This window comes from Pongo abelii, chromosome 4, assembly GCF_028885655.2.
Source record: "Pongo abelii isolate AG06213 chromosome 4, NHGRI_mPonAbe1-v2.0_pri, whole genome shotgun sequence".
In the NCBI taxonomy this organism is placed as follows: Eukaryota; Metazoa; Chordata; class Mammalia; order Primates; family Hominidae; genus Pongo; species Pongo abelii.
The window spans coordinates 170,988,759-171,007,003 of NC_071989.2; the positions used below are offsets into that span (position 1 = coordinate 170,988,759).

Here is an 18,245-nt window from a genome sequence, read left to right on the forward strand (position 1 = left end):
AAGTATCTTTTTCGTAGAATGACTTCTTTTCCTCTGGGTAGATACCCAGTAGTGGGATTGCTAGATCAAGTGATAGTTCTACTTTAGTGTTTTAAGGAATCTCCACACTGTTTTCCATAGTGGTTGTACTAGCTTACCTTCCCACCAGCAGTGTAGAAGTGTTCCCTGTTCACTGCGTCCACACCAACATCTACTATTTTTTGATTTTTTGCTTATGGCCGTTCTTGCAGCAGTAAGGTATTATCACATTGTGGTTTTGATTTGAATTTCGCTGATCATTAGGAACGATGAGCCTTTTATGTATATGGTTGGTGGCCATTTGTATATCTTCCTTTGAGAATTGTCTATAAATGTCCTTAGCCCACTTTTTGATAGGACAGTTTGCTTTATTCTTGTTGATTTGTTTGAGTTCATTTTAGATTCTGGATATCAGTCCTTCGTCAGATGTATAGATTGTGAGGTTTTTCTCCCACTCTGTGGGTTGTCTGTTTACTATGCTGATTGTTACTTTTAACATACAAACCCTCTTTAGTTTAATTAAGTCCCAGCAATTTATCTTTGTTTTTCTTGCATTTGTTTTGGGTTCTTCTTGCCTAAGCCAATGTCTTGAAGGGTTTTTCCAATGTCGTCTTCTATAATGTTAAAGTTTCAGGTCTTAGATTTAAGTCCTTAATCCATCTTGAGTTGATTTTTGTATAAGGCAAGAGCCGAGGATCCAGTTTCATTCTCCTACATGTGGCTTGCCAATTATCCCAGCACTATTTGTTGCACAGGGTGTCCTTTCCCCACTTTATCTTTTGTTTGCTTTGTCAAAGATCAGTTATCTGTAAGTATTTGACTTTATTTCTGAGTTCTCTATTCTGTTCCATTGGTCTATGTGCCTATTTTTATACCAATACCATGCTGTTTTGGTGACTATGGCCTTATAGTGTATTTTGAAATCAGGTAATGTGATGCCTCCAGATTTGTTTTTTGTTTTTGTTTTTGTTTGTTTGTTTGTTTATTTTTTACTTAGTCTTGCTTTGGCTATGTGGGCTCTTTTTTGGTTCCGTATAAATTTGATGATTGTTTTTTCTAATTCTGTGAAGAGTGATGGTAGTATTTTTTATGAAAATTGCATTGAATTTTTAGATTGCAGTGTGGTCATTTTCAAAACATTGATTCTACCCATCTATGGGCATGGGATGTGTTTCCATCTGTTTGTGTCTTTTATTATTACTTTCAGTAGTGTTTTGTAGTTTTCCTTGTAGAGGTCTTTTACATCCTTGGTTAGGTATATTCCTAAGTTTTTTTTTTTTTCAGCTATTGTAAAAAGGGTTGGGTTCTTGATTTGATTCTCAGCTTGGTCGCTGTTGGTGTAAGGAAGTGCTACATTGTGTACATCAATTTTTTATCCAGAGACCTTGCTGAATTCTTTTATCAGTTATATGAGCTTTCTGGAGGAGTCTTTAGGGTTTTCTAGGTAAACAATTATATTATCAGCAAACAGTGACAATTTGACTTACCGTTTACTGATTTGGTTGCCCTTTCTTTCCCTTCTCTGATTGTTCTGGCTAGGACTTCCAGTACTATGTTGAATAGGAGTGGTGAGAGTGGGACTTCTTTTCTTGTTCCAGTTCTCAGAGAGAATGCTTTCAACTTTTCCCCTTTTCAGTATCATGTTTGCTGTGAGTTTCTTATAGATGGCTTTTATTTTCTTGAGGTATATCCCTTTATGCCAATTTTTCTGATCATTTTAATCATAAAGAATGCTGGATTTCATCAAATGCTTTCTCTGCATCTATTGAGATGATCATGCGATTTTTGTTTTTAATTCTGTGTATGTGGTGTATCACATTCATTGACACGTATATTAAACCACCCCTGCATCCTTGGTATGAAACCCACTTGATCATGGTGGATTATCTTTTTGATATGTTGTTGGATTCAGTTAGCTAGTATTTTGTTTAGGATTTTAGCATCTATGTTCATCAGGGATATTGGCCTGTAGTTTTCTTTTTTGGTTTTGTCCTTTCCTGGTTTTGGTATTAGGATGATACTGGCTTCATAGAACGACTTAGGGAGGGTTCCTGCTTTCTCTATAGTGTGGAATAATGTCAATAGGATTGGTACCAATTCTTCTTTGAATGTCTGCTAAAAATCTGCTGTGAATCCGTCTGGTCCTGGACTTTTTTGTTGTTGGTAATTTTTTAATTACCATTTTAATCTCGTTGGTTATTATTAGACTGTTCAAGGTATCTAATTCTTCCTGACTTAAGCTAGCAGGGTTGTATTTCTCCGGGAATTTATCCATTTCTTCTAGATTTTCTGGTTCATGCACGTAAAGGTGTTCATAGCAGCCCTGAATTATCTTTTGTATTTCTATGGTGTCAGTTGTAATATCTCTCAGTTCATTTCTTATTGAGCTTATTTGGAATTTTTCTCTTCTTTTCTTGCTAATAGTCCATCAATTTTATTTATATTTTCAAAGAATCAGCTTTTTGTTTCATTTCTTTTTTGTGAGTTTCTTTTGTTTTAATTTCATTTAGTTCTGTTCTGATCTTGGTTATTTCCTTTCTTCTGCTGGGTTTGGTTTTGGTTTGTTCTTGTCGCTCTAGTTCCCTCAGGTGGGTCCTTAGATTGTCTGTGCTGTGTCAGACTTTTTGATGTAGGTGTTTAGGGCTATTAATATTCCTCTTATCACCAACTTTGCTCTGTCCCAGAGGTTTTGATAGGCTGTGGCACTGTTGTTGTTCAGTTCAAAAATTTTTGTAATTTGCATCTTGATTTCATTTTTAACCCAATGCTCCTTCAGGAGCAGGTTATTTGATTTTCATCTATTTGCATGGCTTTGAAGATTCCTTTTGGAGTTGATTTCCAGTTTTATTCCACTGTGGTCTGAGAGAGTGCTTAATATAATTTCAATTTTCTTAAATTTATGAGGGTCATTTTGCAGCCTAACATATAATCTATCTTGAAGAAAGTTCCATGTGCTGTTGAATAGAATGTATATTCTGCAGTTGTTTGATGGAATGTTCTGTGTGTATCTGTTAAGTCCATTTGTTCCGGGGTATAGTTTAAATCCACTGTTTTTTTGGCTAACTTTCTGTCTTGATAAGCTGTCTAGTGCTGTCAGTGGAGTACTGAAGTCCCCCACTATTATTGTGTCATGCTCTATCTCATTTTTTAGGTATATTAGTGATTGTTTTATAAATTTGGGAACTCCAGTGTTAGGAGCATATGTTTAGGATTGTGATCGTTTCCTGTTGGACAAAGGCCTTTTATTATTATATAATGTCCCTCTTTGTCTTTTTTTTTAATTGCTGTTGCTTTAAAGTTCATTTTGTCTAATATAAGAATAGCTACTCCTGCTCGTTTTTGGTGTCCATTTACATTAAATTTCTTTTTCCACCCCTTTACCTTAAGTTTTTGTGAGTCCCTATGTGTTAGGTGAGTCTCTTGAAGGCAGCAGATAGTTGGTTGGTAAATTCATATTCATTCAGCAATTCTGTATCTTTTAAGTGGAGCATTTAGGCCATTTACATTCATTGTTAATGTTGAGATGTGAGGTACCATTCCATTAATCATGCTATTTGTTGCCTGTATACCTTGGCTTTTTGTTCTTTGTTTTAGTTTTTTTTTAATTGTATTTTTGTTTTATAGGTCCTATGAAATTCATGCTTTAAAGAGGTTCTGTTTTGATGTGTTTCCAGGATTTGTTTCAATATTTAGAGCTCCTGTTAGCAGTTCTTGTAGTGGTGACTTCGTAATGGTGAATTCTTTCAGCATTTGTTTGTCTGAAGAAAACTATCTTTCGTTCATGTATGAAGCTTAGTTTCACTGGATGCAAAATTCTTGGCTAATAATTGTTTTCCTTGAGGTGGCTGAAGATAGGGCCCCAATCCCTTCTAGCCTGAAGGGTTTCTGCTGAGAAATCTTCTGTTAATCTGATAGGTTTTCCTTTACAGGTTACCTGGTGCTTTTTTCACAGCTCTTAAGATTCTTTCCTTCCTCTTAACTGTAGATAACCTGATGACAATGTGCCTAGGTGATAGTTTTTTGCGATGAATTTCCCAGGTGTTCTTTGTGCTTCTTCTATTTGGAGGTCTGGGTCTCTAGCAAGGCCAGAGAAGTTTTCCTCAATTATTCCCACAAATATGTTTTCCAGACTTTTATATTTCTTTTCTTCCTTAGGTACACCAATTATTCTTAGGTTTTGTCATTTAACATAATCCTGACATCTTGGAGGCTTTGTTCATATTTCTTTATTCTTTTTTCTTTGTCTTTGTTACATTGGGTTAATTCGAAGACCTTGTCTTCAAGCTCTGAATTTCTTTCTTCTACTTGTTTAATTCTATTGCTGAGACTTTCCAGAGCAATTTGCATTTCTATTAGTGTGTCCAATGTTTCCTGAAGTTTTGATTGTTTTTTATTTATGCTATCTATTTCTTTGAATATTTGTCCCCTCACTTCTTGTATCATATTTTGGATTTCCTTACACTGGGCTTTGCCTTTCTCTGGTGCCTCCCTGATTAGCTTAATAACTAACTTCTTGAATTTTTTTTCAAGTAAATCAGGGGTTTCTTCTTGGTTTGGGTCTATTGCTTGTGAGCTAGTGTGATTTATTCGGGACGTTAAAGAACCCTGTTTTGTCATATTACCAGAGCTGGTTTTCTCGTTCCTTCTCATTTGGGTAAGTTCTGTCAGAGGGAAGGTCTAGGGCTGAAGGCTGTTGTTCAGATTCTTCTGTCCCACAGGGTGTTGCCTTAATGTAGTACTCTACCCCTTTTCCTATGGATGTGGCTTCCTGAGAGCCGAGCTCTAATGATTGTTATCTCTCTTCTGGATCTAGCCATTCAGCAAGTCTACCAGGCTCTGGGGTTGTACTGGGGGTTGTCTGCCCAGAGTCCTGTAATGTGAACTCTCTCTGGTTCTCTCAGCCATGGATATCAGCACCTTTTCTGGTGAAGGTGGCAGGTGGGTGAAATGGACTCTGTGAGGGCTCTTAGATTTGGTGGTTTAATGCGCTATTTCTGTGCTGGTTGGCCTCCTACCAGGAGGTGGTGCTTTCCAGAGAGCATCAGTAGTATGTGGAGGAACAGGTGGTGGGCAGAGCCCTAGAACTCCGAAGAGTATATGCCCTTTGTCTTCAGTTACCAGGGTGGGTAGGAAAGAACCATTGGGTGGTGGCAGGGCTAGGCATGTCTGAGCTGACTCCTTGGATGGGTTTTGCTGCAGCTGCTGTGGGGGATAGGGATGAGATTCTCAGGTCAATGGAATTGAGTACCTAGGAGGATTATGACTGTTTCTGCTGTGTCATTTAGGTTTTCAGGGAAGTGGGGGAAAGTCAGTAGTCACAGGCCTCATCCAGTTCCCACTCAATCCAAGGCGCCAGCCTTACTCCCACCATGTCCCCTGCAACAGCACCGAGTCTGTTTCCAGGCAGTGGGCAAGCAGGGCTAAGAACTTACCCCAGACTACCTGCCTACCAGTAGCAAAAGCATATATGGCTTTCCTTCTTTCCCCACCTGTGAGGTCTGCACACCGGATTCATGTCTTTCCCTGAGTTCTGACCAGGAGACTTCTCAATCAGTTCAAATCGCTATGAAGTTCAGCTGGAGATTTCCCTCTCCCTGTGGCCGTTTCCCAGCACCACTGGCCACCCTCCTAAAGAACTCCTGTATGGCCGGGCAAAAACAGCTTGATAGGGGACCCTACAAGATCCTAGGGCTTTTCCCGCTGCTTCCTCTACCCCTGCATTTTGCTTTGCTCTTTAAATTGACTCAGCTCTAGGTAAGTTCAAAATCTTCTCCCATAATCTAGGCCTTCAGTTTCCTCAGTGAGAGTGGCGGACGTTCAGTGGTGGATGTTTCCCACTTCCACAGTTTGGACACTCACAGTATTTGGGGTGTCTCCTGGGTCCTGCAGGATCAATCTGCTTTCTTAAAGGGGTCTGTGGGTCCTCTCAGGTTTCTTGATTTATTCCTATAGTTGTTCTGGAATAATAATTCATGGAGAGAGCCTCCACACACTGCTCTGTCTGTCTAAGATTTGCAATCTAGTCCTGCCATGGTTACTTTAAAATTTTGTATACCACCTGCATGAAAACATCTACTTTAGAGGACTACGCTTTGTTTTTAGAAGTATAGTACCAAAGGTTATGTTTTTAGAAGACAATTGCATTCATTTCATCACAAGTAATGCCACACTAGAGAGTAAAATTCCTCAAATTGGTTGATTAAATGTAATTCTGTTGAGAAAAGTAATTTCAGATAGGAGTTGGAGAAAACATAGTATCTACATTTTGATTGATTGGATCACAGTCAATGTTCTTGCCTTTTAGTTTAACCATGTATTCAATCATTTTGTTTATCTTTGTTACAAATAAACCAGAGTATATTGATTGAATTAGATAAATAAGCCTAAGAACATTGCATTTCTTATAATAGTTTCCCTGCTTATTTGGCGATTTTCCCAGCTTTTTAGAGCTACTAAGCATGACATTACTTAGCATCATAAATTATGCAGTAACAGTGTGATCCATTGGGTGAAATTTTAAAGATTTCCAAACGGTTCATTGTAGAATTGCAGTACATACTGCCCACTTTTCAAGTAGATTGTTGTAAATTTCCTCACTTATTTAACTATAACATATTTTGCACCATTAATACAATATTTCCAAAAAGATAATTGTGAAAAGTCGTTGTATAATTAGTTGCTTATAATAATTTTCCCCAGGGTGTTAAGAAAGAGGTTTGAGCTTTCCAGCTGTGTGGAATCAGGTTTTGCTGTTTTTCCTTTGGTTCATTCTAGTGCTTTTCTTAGGAAGAGAGTTTTGTGTAGACTCATAACAAAATTAATGGAAAAACACGATATTACATATATATTTTACATGTAATGGAAAGTAAAAATCAACCACTGGAGTTGGAAAATTAATTTTATGTTAAAGACTTCATCAAAGGCCAATATGCAGACATAATTTGGAAACTTGCCTATTATTCTTACTATTCTTCTGTTCTATGGTCTTAAATGAAATAAAAATAGTCTCCAATTGTTGACTCCTACTATGTGCTGTTCATTTCCTCCAGCCAATCTTTTTCTAAATATTCAATGTCCTTTTTAAATTTACTTATAATTTATTTTTAGGGGAGTACCATCTAGAAGCCCAGGGATCTTGAATATGCCTATGTCCCTTTGCAGTAAGAAATGTAACTTTCAGCAAATGCATTAGCTTCTTCTAAATTACTGTTTACCTTCTTAACAAACTTTCAAAGATGAAGTTATTACCCCTATTTTATAAAAGAAAACATAGATGATGTTTTGTTTACCCCATAGAGATGGGATGAATCCCTCACCTAAAATTTGATTTGGATGTTGAGACTGATAATTCTACCTACACATACACCAAGAGGGCATGAAAATGGCCATTACCTACATAATAAGACATTCTAGGAGGGAGGAGGGGTTAGCTCTCCAGCTGGTCCAGAAAAGGCTTGAAAGAGTAGGGAAATGCTTGGTTTTAATGGTGGTTAGTTGCTTAGGTTGCATTGTGTTTTCCAATGCACAGTCTAGGGATTCCATGGCTTTAACATTCTGATGGTATCAAAGAAGAAAATACCCAGCCTTTCTTATGAGCTTTCTCAGGCATTGCACAGAAAGGAAGCAGAATGGTGGGGCTTAAAGGCTGTCAACAATCGACATAAAAAATGGCCTAAGACTCTTCATTCCACAAGGAATTCTATATATTTGGCAGAGCACAATCTACAGGGTTTGTTTCATGACACTCTGCTCAATAGGTAAGGGTTAATCCTAAAGTCAAAAGGCCTAAAAATAAGAATAAATAGACCACAGAAAATTGCATTCACATATGTGTTACCTCAGGCTGTGAATGTTCAGGATTCCCTTCCTATCTCTTCCTGAGTCCTTACTCCCAGGCCCCATAAATTCAGAGAAGTCACATGTTGCTGAACGTAGGACTATGAAGCAAGATATAAGATATAATTCTTAGTCAAGAAACCTTTCTTTTTTTTTTTTTTTGAGACAGAGGCTTGCTCTGTTGCCCAGGCTGGAGTGCAGTGGTGCAGTCTCAGGCCACTGCAGACTCCGACCCCAGGTTCAAATGATTCTTGTGCATCAGCCTCTCAAGTATCTGGGATTACAGGCTCATGCCACCACACCAAGCTAATTGTTGTATTTTTAGTAGAGACGAAGTTTCACCATGTTAGCCAGACTAGTCTCGAACTCCTGACCTCAATGATCCACCAACCTCGGCCTCCCAAAGTGCTGAGATTACAGGCATGAGTCACCACGCCCAGCCAAGAAACTGATTTTATCGATGCTTTTGTTTTTCACTTCAGTATGACTCAGGAAATCATCAAAGTCTTCATAGAACTTCAGCTTCCTTGGGTCCATTCTAACATGGCAGACTATGTATTATTACTCTGTGTCATTATTTTTGCAAACTCGCATATGAAATCTTGACCGACTGCCACTGTCTAAGTTTGCAGTTGTAAACCCCTAATATGGAAGGGATTGTGCCCATCAGTCTAGCTCTCATTTATACTCATGAACACACAGAGGAAAAGCAATCATTACTTATGGGTCAATATAATATTATTCTTACATAACCCAGTTCTGAAGGGAACTGTACACATTATCTAACTCCCTCATTTCACAAACAAGAAAGATGCGTCTTATCCAAACCAGCAAGTTCCAGAAATCAAAAAAGAGGTACAATGCTATAACTGCATTGTTTATATGAACTCCAAGAATATTAGTGCCAGCCAAATCTGGTGGTGATCTTTTTTAGAGAACCAAGTAGGTCCACTGAGAATGTTTCTATACCATGAACAATTAAGAAGCAATTTCCCACTTGTTAAAAGTTACATTTCCTCAAAAGATTAAAGCTTAGAATTTAAAAATAGAATTTTTGGGTCGTGCTTGGCGCATCTGAAAGAGTAAATACTGATGTTGCTGCTGCCAATACCATCAATGCTAATTACTGCTATTATTCTAATACTATCAGGCATGCTGCATTTTAAATTTGAAATAAAATTAAGTGTGATGGTTATTTGTGAAGGCTATAGAGTAAGTAAACATTGGGTTTCAGCCTTTCTATGTACTAGTTTTGTGATTATATCACCAACTATAAGAGTTATAAATTGAGGTCTGTGATAAAAGTCATGAGACACAAATATTTAGTTAAATAAACACTGATTTACCTGATTATATTATTTTATTAAGACACATTCTGCTGCAAATATGAAAAACTCTATTGTTTAAACACAGGTTTAAACAATAAGGAAATTGATTACTGCAAACATCAGGATAGCTTAAGGTAGAACAGATTTCTAGCCTGGTTCATTCAACTACTTGGTTTTGCCTTCAAGAACAAAGACCTCTATCATATCTCTCTGCCATTCTTAATCTTGGTTTTATTCTTGAACTGTTTGTCATAGGAAGCAGATCTGTATTTCACATCCTGATACATCAACATTAAAAGCAAGGTTTCTCAACCTGAGAATTATCAATATTCTGCATAATTCTTTGTCGTGGGACCTGTCCTGTACATGGTAGTATATGTAGCAGCATCCCTGATGTCTATTCAGTAGAATACATTAGCCCCTTTCCAAATTATCTCCTGATTATGAAATCCAAAATGTCTCTAGACAGTGATAAACGGCCTTTGGTGGGAAGACGGGTCAAAATTGCCATCAGTTAAGAACCACCTTTATTCCCAGAGAAAGAGGAAAAGGAAGAGAAGACAGCAACTTTATTCCCAGAAGTTCTGCATGAGTCTTTCCTCATGCTTAAGGATTGGATCACATATACATGACGGAACCCATCAGTCACATAGACATTGGGAATGGGAACCTGAACACAATTGTGGTCCTTTTAGGAAGGGCACTGGGGTAAGGAACCAACAGTATCATCTCTAATATCTAATTATCATTTGTTGCCACAGCAAACTCCCAAATCTCAGAGACTTAGCATCATAAAAGTGCTATTTATTCTTCGCTTAAATTCTCACATGGGCAGTGGGATTTTTCTCCATCTTGTAATTTCAGGAGCTTAGAAACAGGAGAAGAAAAAGATAGAGAAAACACACTACTTGTTTTTAACTTTTTCATTTTGAACCAATTTCAGACTTACAACAAGTTATAAAAATAGTACAGAGGGTTCCCTATAAAAATAGCACAGAGGGTTCTGTACAGCTTCCCTTAATGGTAACATCTCCTATAGTACAATTATTAAAACCAATAAATTACACTGGTAAAAAATGAGTAACTAAACTACAGGTCTTATTAGAATTTTGTCTATTTGTTCACTAATGTCTTTTTTCTCTGACTGCCTTAGCCTGGAAGTGAAACAAACCACTTCGCAGAGTCATCGACCAGAACACATTACACAATGCTAATCAATGGCAAAGGAGAATATGAACAGAGAGCAGGACATGGATATTTTGTGAGAACAAATGACCTCTTCCTCATATTTTTTTAGACAGGTATATGACTGAATAACTTAATCTCTCCAGAGATTCCAGAGATATATGTAAAAGCCAGAGGACCCTAATTTCAACAACCTGTGCAAAGTGGGTGTTGCCATACTTGAGGCACTGCCCATTTGTAGCTTTCCTTATCTGTTGAAGTGTGTTGCTGGTTGGAACTTGTGAGAAGGCTTCTGGTTAAAGTCCAGTTGTATCATTTGTCCTGGTCAGTCTTCCAGGCCATAAGGAGACACACATCTGTGCCTCTCCACCTCCAAAAATAGCTGTAGAGTTACCTAATTATCTACATTGAAAATTCATAGTTGGCCATCTTTCTGAGATGAACTTTCTTTACAATAACTTTAAATGAGAAGCTTGACTGCTCTGAGGTTCATTCTCCTCTGCTGCAAAATGGAGATAATAATGCCTCACATAGTGGATGAAAGTATTATATGAAATAATGTACACAACGCAAGTAGAATGTTTGAGCCGTAATACATGTTCAAGAAATAAAAAAATAGTTATGGTAGTATTATGGCAACGTTTTTGTGCATCACCAATTAAAACAGATTATTCAATAATGTTCTGTAACTTTTAGTCTTTTTAAGATACACTTGATATGTTTAAAAGGTTCAGTTTGCAGATCATTATTAATATAATTTTAAATTTACATGTTAGTATGTTTGTGTAAACTACAAGAAAACCGACTGAGTTAATATAATCTATTTATTTGGGAAAATAAGATTTAAAGAGAAAATTTAAAAGTCCAGGATTCAATTCTCTGTGGGCTCTTCGTCTTTTTATGATATTTTTCATTGACTTTTCTCCCTCCTAATAATAAATTGTGTTAGTTTCTGTAATATGTTTTCTCACACTGTCTCCAGAGAACTAAAAAACTGTGATATTTCTAATATAGGCTTTTTTGCTTCCCAGAAGTTGGGCTAAAAGGTGGGAATCTATCAGAGTTGCCAAAAGAGAAATGCTTGGTGATAAATTATCTATCTGAGCATGTACAATGGACACACAAAATATTCTGAAACTGTCAAATCAAATGTGAGCATGATTAGAATAAAGCTGCTCAATGTCAGGGCCTTGTTCAAATGAAAGTGACAAGTTCTGACAGAATTTCTGCCTGGTGTGGATGAATGACTGAGATGATTTCTGAAATTGCTTTTTTGTCAAGGCAACATTAAAGAGTCAAAGTTTTTCTGCTGTATACCATCTGCAGATGACACCTTGGTAATGAAAACCACCACAGTTTCCAGAAGCCACACATTTTGCAGACTCCACTGGTGTGGTCTCTCTCCCACCATCTTTAACTTATGACTGGACTTGGTCTTTGACCGTCTGTGGGTAAAACAATCAGGTGGTTTTCAATACTACAAGAGAAAGCTGAGCTCAAAGGCAACTACACCCTGATCTTCAGAGTGGTCATTCTCTTCATCAATCCATTTTCCTAGATGGCAGTTTGCCTTCTCAGAGGACGGTGAGGTGCCTTCTTAGACAAGAGTGATGTGCCTTCTTAGAGAAGAGGAAGCCATACTAGGATTATAGCGGATTTCAATTCCAAACCTATTGAGAACCAACTGCATGACTTAAATAAGCCTTTTTCTTTCTCTTTGAATTATTTTACTCCATATAAAATAGAAAGAATGCTTTCAGCATGTATTAGATCCACGCTACATGTTGGTTACTGTGGTAAACATTTAAACTTATAAGATGTAGTCACTGTCTCTAAAGGTTTAATAGTTCATCTGTTTACTGAGCAATTGAAAATATAAAGCATTATATGAATACAAAGATTCACCAGAATATTTTATCTAAAATAAATAGGTGTATGTGTATAATTAATAACTCTCACCTATTTATCCATCTGTCTGTATCTTCCTCTTCTTGTTAATGTGTGTATCATATACTACACAGAAATACACAGTGAGAGAGGAAGATACAGAAAGAGAGACTAATAAGAATAAAGCTTATAATTATTACCATTTTCAGTGTGATTACATGTGACATTTTATTTTGAATTTATGTTTTTAAGATGAATATACATTGCTTTTGTAACAAAATAAGCAAGTAAAAGTTATTTCATCTCTATTCAGTAAAAAGACATTTTACATGGATCCAATCTTGCATTTTCCATTATTATCTGACTTTCATTTTCTGTAGCTAACACAAATATGGCCTCTCTCCTCTCTTGCAGACTATTTTCTTAGAAGGTAGGGTTAGAGAAAATGGGGGTGGCATGTGATACAGATTCTATGTCAAATAATTTTAGAATTTCTAAGAATTCAGTGAGTAAGTAGAAAATCAGACATCATGGCCTACATAGAATGGCTGAGAGAAGCTGTTTTGTTCACAGCCTGATCCTGAGTGCCCAGCACCATGCCCCCCACATAATAGGATATAAAGAGAAAATTAAAACCTTGGCTGAAGCAATGCAACCATGAACTCCCAAGCCCAAGTTTTGGCTGTGACACGTGACTTAGAAGAATCTTTTTTTTTTTTTTTTTTTTTTTCAGGTCTCAGTTAGTAAAAAAGCTAGCTTTAAAGATTCAAATAGCCAAATAGCCACACTTTGGATAGACACAAAACTTTAAACTGGGTACAAACAAGTGCCCATCTCCATTGTCTTCATGTAATACCCCTCTGATCTTCTAGGGCTCAGTTGAAGACAACGGACTTTAACATAAATAATCATTCGTTGTGACAAGACATGTTGTGCTAGCTTTCTGTTTCCATATAACACATTTCCACAAAACTTAATAGCTTAAAGCAACAAACTTAAAAACCTCAAACAGTTTTGGAGAGTCAGAAGTCCAGCAGCTTACAGGGATGGTTCTGGTTCATGGTTGCTGTTAAAACTGGGCAGGGGCTGCAGTCATCTCAAGGTTAGACCAGTTGTTGGCCAGAAGCTTCAGTTCCACGCCACATGTGCCTTTCCACAGGCCTGCTTCCCACATGGCAGCTACTTCACCCAGAGACAGTATTGAAAGAGAGAGAGAGCACACTGACGTCTCAACATTTGTATGCCCTGTCTCAGTCACATATCATTAATCCCATTTTGTTAGAAGTAAAACAGTAAGTCTAGCCCTGTTCAAGAAAGGAGTTTCAAAGAATTTGCTGACATTAAAAACAATTGTTTTATTTCTTTTTATTTTTGGTAGAGACTGGGTCTCACTATGTTGCCCAGTCTGCTCTCAGATTCCTAGGCTTAAGTGATTCCCTGGCATCAGCCTATAAAATGCTGGGATTGTAGGCACGAGCCACGGTGCCCTAGTTGACATATTTGTAAAATCTTCACAGATGGCTCAATATGGGGGGAAAGTTGGGATTATAGTTCTGGCTTCCAGGAGTAATGAACTGTCCCTTACCTATTCCATCACTGGGCCAGAATCTGTTGTATTTGTACTCAGTTAATGCTGTGAAGCTGCTATGTAAGCCTCAGTGGATGTGCTGGTGAGTACTGAGATCGATTTAGAGTCCACAGAGATCAGTTTCATTTTCTTGGATGGTTTCACTAACACTCATGCAATTCCAAAAACATGATGAAATTGTTTTTCAGTCCTTTATTGGTCTATCCTTGCCTGTCCAGACTGGTTTTCTCCTTAAATTCCACAGGGAAACAAAAACCAGAAGACATCTTTTCAGGTTAAATATTTGTTAAAGTTTTACCTCCCCTTCTCACAGACAGAGGGAAAACTATATTTATCAAACATGAAAAGAAATGCCTTTTTGAAGCACTATGCTATGCTCACTCTCCTTTCTCTTCCCTGACCCCAAACATTCACAGAAGCTATTATTTTAATAAGGTTGCTTTATAAAAATGACACATAAATTAATCAAGCAAAAACTGTGTTTCCTGGAAGCTAAAAAAACTAGTAATAATTATACTATTACATTCTCATCTTATGATTGCACACGACTGCACAGTTTATAAATAACTCTTCATATGCTATTTTATTTAATCTTCATGAAAAATCTTTGGGCTAGGTAAAATAGGTATTAATTCCTCCATTGTACATGTAAATAGAGACATACAGATGTTTGGTATCTTGGATAAAGTCATATAACTTCCACCTTTAATATGGTTTAGAATAAATTAATGGAGAGATGGGGGAGAGGAAGGGAAAGAGAGAGAGAGAGAGAAGGAAAATATAGAAGACTGAGATTAATAACAAGTATCATCACACAGCAGGCCTCTGACAGAACCCACATCAGAAAATAGGATTTTGAGGTGGCACAGCTGACTCTCCAAGTTAATAAAAACAAGAAGGAGAAAACTGTGAAGACTTTTTAGGTGTGATGAGTCACAGTACTATGGAAAATTTTGAGCCTTAAAACCTGCATTTCACCCTGGAATTTCTCCTCCATTTGTTGGGAAACCAGTCCTTCTTGACTACAGTCAAAAGCATAGCCAAGGACAAACAAATTAGTTAGAAACATGTTCTCCAAGTCAGTCTATGAATTATCCCAGTGATTCTCAAACTTGAGAAAGTATTGAAATTATCTGAAGATTCCTTAAAACACAGAATCCTGACCCCCTTCCCCAAAAACTGTTGGATTCAACAGCTCTTCAGTGGGGCCCAATAATTTGCATTTTTAAACAAATTTCCGGATGGTGCTGGCGTTGCTTCTCTGGAGATCCGACTTTGAGAACCCCTAGATTGTTCTGCTTGTTTCTATACTTCTTGAGTCCTACTCTGGCCTTGGCTTTCCCAACTTGATATTCAGCTTGTGTGCACTCACAGTGGCCAGCCTCAACGCTGGCCCTTTCGAGGGTAGTTTTTCATTTTATTATCTAAACTGGGACACTTTTGAAAGTGAAGGCAGTGCTAGTAATAACTACTACACGGGGATTGTCTTAATAAACAAGAATATATATCCAAGCCCTGAAAGCACTAATTTGATTCGACTCAATCCTCTACATACATTTTATTCCAAATGATTATTTACATAATTAATAATTGAGTTAGGCTTTATATAAATATAAATATATATATACACACACATATGCTTATATATACACACATATATGCATACACACACACACACACACACACACACATGCTTTTTTTTCATCCCAGTTCCTGGAACATAATGGTAAATTCTCTGAGGAGCATCTTCGAGAAGAAACGATGGACATATTCCCTTGGCTGGTGGCTGAAGAGCGCTAACAATTCTTTTGTCTCTCTTAGGAGATGGCCTCAGCTGAAGCCAACTTCCTCTCCCAAAATCATGCCTTCTTCCAAGGACAACCTACATCAGTGACTGATCACAAGATATATAGGCTCATTCCTTTGCTCTAACTTGTGAAGACTCCAAAGGGCCATCCCAGCTCTAGAGAGGCTTCTTGGGGTCAGCTGAGGCATCTACTGAGACTGCATCACAGCTCAACTTCTTCTTCTGATCAAAACTCCTTTTTTTTTTCATAAGTATTGATCCTAGTTGATGTCTTGCCTACTAATCTTTATCTCAGAGTTGTTGCTTCCTGGGAACTCAACTTGTGACACACACAATAAATATTCAATAAGATGAGTTGCTGTTAGTGACTACATTTTCTTCAAGTAAAGTTTCATCCAGTGGCTCCCTTAGACATTGTTATAGTCATACTACTGTTTGATCTATAGCTACTAAAATTACTATGGTAAATCCAGTAACTAAACAGCTTTCATAGAATGTATTACCAACCTTCTACTTGGTAAATACTGGTAACGTATTTACCAACCTTCTACTTGGTAAATACTGGTAATGTATTTACCAACCTTCTACTTGGTAAATAGTGATAAATGCTTCATCTTGAAACATAATTAAGGCCTGCTTTCATTAGGAGGCTTTGTCCACGTGATGCCAATCACTGGAATGATATAGTGGGTATGCAACTGTGCAGTTCTTTAGACTGTATTTATGTAATACTCACTGTGAGTCTTACAGATGAGTGCACTTGATCCTTGGACAACTCCAGAGTTAAGGGTGACAACCCCCCTCCTTCCACACAGTGAAAAATCCACATGTAACTTTAGATGCCCCCAAAACTTAACTACTAACAGCCTACTATTGACTAGAAGCCTTACCAATAGCATAAACTGTTGATTAACATACTTGTATGTTATAGTATTATGTAGTTTATTTTACAATATAGTAAACAGAGAAAATAATTTGTTATTAAGAAAACGATAAGGAAGAGAAAATACATTTATAGTACTGTACTGTGTTTATTGATACCATAAGTTTATGTCATCTGTTTACAAGACAAATCATCTGTCTGAGATGGTGGGCAACCACAGCTGCAGACCTCAATCTGTGGTGCATAGCAAGCAATTCAGCTTGTTCGTGTAATGTCATGACTTTTCTCTGCTTCTTGGGAGCACTTCCATCATCACTAGTGGCATTTTGTATGAGTCCCATGGTGTTATTCAAGGCTTATGATAGTGTACTAAACACAATAAAAAAAATGCAAGAACCATGAGAGATCACCTTTTACTGAAATGCTCAATTTACTAGAGAGAAGGGTTGCTCACACAGAGATGATTAGCATCATATGGCATTTTAAGTGTATACTCACAACTCTGAGCTCACTGCAATAGCAACAGGAGGAGAAATTGTTCTAGTAGTACAGTAAGTACTACAGTTAATTTTATACAGTGATGATTTAATACTGCACTTTTATGTTTGTTTACATTTTTTCTTGATGGAGAATGGTGCCATGAATGGTTTGTATGTGTATAAGTTTTGATAAATTTTAACTTTATATAATAGATTTGTGTATATTTAATGATAGTAAATGACAAAATAGACTAGTGTCTTATACATGTGTCTTATATATTCATGACATATCTAACTTTTTCTGATTTTTTTCAATATTTCTAGGCTACACAGTTTGTCTGCAAGTTTATTTAAATTGTCGCAATCTCCAAAAATTTTTCTAGGTTTATTGAAAAAAATCCATGTATAAGTGGACCAGCATGGCTTAAACTCATGTTGTTCAACGGTCAACTGTGGTATGATTTTTCCCCATTCTACATTTTGGACTGTTATATATATTCACTGTGAATTGCAGTGTGTGTATGTGTGCATGCATACATGTATACATGATGATGTCAGATGTTGAGCAACTCTCAGTGTAGTGAAGCCATACACTCAAGCTTTCATATTTAGCTTCATTTCTTTGCATGTGGGCTAATGAGATGGGTTGGAAGTTATTCAAATTTCCTTGAGAACTGCCTGTAAAAATATGTGATATTCTTTCTAAGAGGAAGACATGTTAGATTTACTGTTGGTTAATAGAAACCCCCATCTGTGAAGTGGAGACATTTATACTGCTTGACAGTGTTAAGGTCAAGCTTACAAAGAGGCTATAAATTTCTTAATCATTGGCAGAAGCTAAGCTTCCTTTTTTATGTAATTTCTAGGCTTCCACTTTTTTTTAACCTCATTGACAGTTTCAAATGGCTTGGGACTCTAAATAAAGGTCTGGCCCCATAACTGTCTCCTCCTTTCACATGCTTCCTCACAGATTTTTTTAAGAGGTGAACAATTCGTTATCTCTATCTGGGTTTAAGAAAACCAATTCTCAAATCTGGCCCTTTTTGTATGAATGCATTCTAAGAGCTCTAGGTATGGCCCTGAGTACTTTTCAATGACGTAATTAAAACTCACCTGGGAGAGTTTACAGGGAGAGTAATGAATGGAATTGGAGAACAAGAACTCAAGAGAAAAAGGAGACAGCACTTTTAGGTCAAGGTTTGTTAACACTGGCCCTGATATTTGGGGCTGGATA

The 18,245-nt window shown here is 37.1% G+C and overlaps 1 long non-coding RNA gene across 1 annotated transcript in view; it reads left to right on the forward strand.

Annotated features, from left to right (window-relative positions):
- The window catches only part of LOC129059605 (uncharacterized), a 37,570-nt gene extending 21,568 nt beyond the window's left edge, over positions 1-16,002 (forward strand). The window contains exons 2-3 of the long non-coding RNA XR_008525607.1: positions 10,336-10,483; positions 15,664-16,002. This is a non-coding gene — a long non-coding RNA (uncharacterized LOC129059605). The remainder of the gene's footprint in view (positions 1-10,335; positions 10,484-15,663) is intronic.
- Positions 16,003-18,245: the final 2,243 nt, after the last annotated feature.